This window comes from Crinia signifera, chromosome 8 (genome assembly GCF_055691185.1).
Source record: "Crinia signifera chromosome 8, ASM5569118v1, whole genome shotgun sequence".
Lineage (NCBI taxonomy): Eukaryota > Metazoa > Chordata > Amphibia > Anura > Myobatrachidae > Crinia > Crinia signifera.
The window spans coordinates 107,130,164-107,133,663 of record NC_139224.1 but is presented as its reverse complement, the minus strand read 5'-3'; the positions used below and the strand labels follow the sequence as shown (position 1 = coordinate 107,133,663).

Genomic DNA, 3,500 nt, shown 5'->3' with positions numbered 1-3,500 from the left:
TGAGAAGAAATTTGTACTGCAATCTGGTCTGTATTAGGCCCTAGGTCCATTGATTTAGTGACGTAATGGTATTGATGCAGAGTTGGACAGATATCATTGAATGCAATCAGACGTGATGATACAACCTATGATGTATTGGCTGTGTGCAGCTGAACAAGGGTGTGTAGATCCGCACAGACTAGAGAAATAATTAATTTTAATATATAACCAACTTATAAAAACTACTTAAGGAAAAAAATTTTTTGTAGTTGTAGGGTTGGCGGTGCGCCCTGCGTTTAGATTCAATGCTAATACACTGGGGTTTTAGTCAGGAAAAGGCTGACAAAGACAGAAAAAACGCTTTTTGGGCGCACTCCTTTTTAAATTTGACTTGATTAAGTGATTATTTTAAAACATAACTTTTATTACAGACTTTTGTTAAAATAAATGGCACATTAAGATGGAAAAATTGATTATTTTAGATTTATTTGGTATGTAGTGTGATCCTTAAACTATAATTGTTAAGGAATAAAAATTATTATATCACACGTTAATTTGTCATTTGTGCACTGTATTCTCAAAGGTACGATTACCAGTAATCATAGGCAGAAAAATGATTCAGTTCCCCTTAGAAATTAACGCAATCTTGTGCTGGTATTGCACAGTAGGTATACCAGGGTGGTTACCATACAAAAAGGCCTCGAACATAGATGGTCTCCAAAAGAAGCTCAATCTGGCAGTCATATATACAGCACTTGATTGAAGTAGCAGTTCACCTCCCTTGTGTTTATATTGCCACACCTGGTCTTCCCCAGGGGTCCCCCACCTAGGTACTGTCCTGGCCCTCCACTGCTTGGCTTCCAAGTTCGGAGAGGGTTTGGGCAATCCAGCGGGGTATGGTGGCAATATATCTGGGTTAATTCGGTGTACTTCAATCTATCGAGGCTGTTGGGCTACAGATAGAGATGGCGCAACAGACTTGACCACTGGGTTTGGGAGAGGCAGACTAATTAAGCAAAACCACTCTAAATCACAAAGAGTATATATAAATGTGTTTCAATACAGACTAATTAAGCAAAAACCACTCAGAATCAAAAAAGAGTATATATGTATATATATGTTTCAATATTATGGCACACTGTAAATAGGAGAGCCAAAATATATATCTATATATAGGTTATGCGTTGGATAGGATTAGAAGCTTTCGGCTGTCATATGGCACGGTAGATCATGCAAAAAATAAATAAACAAACCACGCACGATCACAACAAATATATATACTCTCACACAGGTATATCAATGAAAATTGTAACAGGCTAAAGATAGAAAAGCCTTTAGAGATTATAGCAAGCTGCGGCTGGATAGGCTAGTATATACACACTGTTGCACAATTGATTGGACAGATAATTTGCGCTTGTCAGATTGTGAGCCTGGAATGGTGAAGTCTACACAGGCTGCATTAGTTGACACAGTGAGATCCACCTGTGTGGGTGATGTGAAAGTGAGTACTTGGATCAATTACTCCGAATGTAGAGTGGCAGAATGTTACGTGATTGACACAAAATTACTTGTAAAATTAATTATTTCTCTAGTCTGTGCGGATCTACACTCCCTTGTTTACGCAATATCTTTCTGAGGTCTATCTCAGCTCCTAGATTCGGCACGACTAACCAGTATTGGCACCTCATATAGACTTTTTTTGCATTTTATAAAACTTTTTTTCCCTGTTATAACAAACCACACATTCAGCTATCAATGTCGACTTTTAGCCTGAAAAATGAGCTACTAACAAAAAGAAGGATTGACAACTTAGACAACATCTTCCCAACCTCTATTAATGAGAGCACCCCAGACTCCAACTGGAATGATGACCTGACCAGATTAAAATACACATTACAACGACAAATAAGAACCAACTGGGATCTGACGAGCCTGGAAAACTACTGTAAATCTAAAATTACCCCACGAGAATTAAGACCAAGGACCTTTCCAGCGTTTGAACTGTGTACCGATAATTTAAAGAAAGAGTGGGAGAACAGTCTGCTGAAATGTTCTCAGGACTTGATGGGAATCCTGATTCAGCACAACCATCTCGTTTTGGAATCAGTCTCCAAAGAAGTTGAGACACTCGGTAAAAAATTAGAACCGTGGGAATCGAACACCTCTTTCCAACTGCAGTTTGAAAAAAACAAAAAAGACCTAGAAGACTACGAGAAGGTGATAATAGAAAGGAAAAAGAATAAATTTCACCGAGATCAAACTGACTTCCATACGGGACAAATTTTCCGCTGGACCAAACGCAACCAGCGCAGAAATCCAAACAGATACCAACCCTCAACTTCCGAAACTGACCAGTCAAGCACGGAAGATCTAAGTGACGACAGCCAACAACGAGAGGACCTTCTACCCAGAAGACCAAGTAACCAAATCTACCACTCACAACCATCTGGTTCCAATCAACACACATCGGAACCTTTTTTAGAGTACGGCAGGGGCAACAGAGGCCCAAAACAAAAACCAGACGCAGCAAAAAGAAGAGGAGGAAGAAACCCATCTCGATAGGGACCACATATACCCAACCGATATCCCCTGAGGGGTGTGGAAACACAGGAGCAGGTGTATCGCAATTACAGATAATCAATTTATCAGAACACATTCTATCAAAAACACAAGAGCAAGTTCTTCTAAAGGGGCTAACCTTCTGCCCCACATCCACCTTTGACAGGTTCCAGTGGGAAACTAATCTCCAACTATTTAGCAGAAAATTATTACTCACCAAGTTCCATGCGAAAAAGGATGACGACCTTTCCCCTAACACCACATGGACAAACCAAGAATTAGAAGCTCTGCAAGCCTTGGAAGAACTTGACAGCACCACTACAAGCACTGAAACCGTAAAATGACCAATCTGCAAAAAGCGATCCACCTTCTTCCCACCGGCGAACATCTGCCCCGAAATACAGGTCTTCACCAACATGGTCTCACAGGACTTTGATCAACTACACAAGAAAAGGAAATATCACAAACATATAGGTAATACCAACAAAGAAGAAAGAAAAGCAATCCAAAAAATAAGAGAATGGAAAGATGTTCAAATGAAACCTTCAGATAAAGGAGGTAACATTGTTATATGGCCCCAGCACCTGTATTTACAGGAAGCCAACAGACAGCTAGATGATACAACCTGCTACACTAAAACAATGTTTAACCCAACCTCGAATTTTCAGACGGCATATAATCGCCTCATCGATGAAGCACTAAAAAACAACATTATTACAAAAACTGAGTATCAATTTCTTCAAACCCCAAATCCTCGGGTAGCAACTTTCTATTTACTACCCAAAGTTCACAAAAATCTCAATGAACCCCCCGGACGCCCCATAGTATCTGGAAATGGGGCCTTGATAGAAAAAGCCTGCGTGTTCCTGGACACACATCTCAGACAATACGTTACAGCACTGCCCTCCTATACCCAGGACACTGCAGACGTGCTGAAAAAATTAAATGATGTCTACCTTGAA

The 3,500-nt window shown here is 40.0% G+C and overlaps 1 pseudogene; it reads right to left on the bottom strand.

The window, feature by feature from the left end:
- Positions 1-768: 768 nt before the first annotated feature.
- Positions 769-887, bottom strand: LOC146029630 (5S ribosomal RNA; annotated as a pseudogene).
- Between the last annotated feature and the right edge of the window lie 2,613 nt (positions 888-3,500).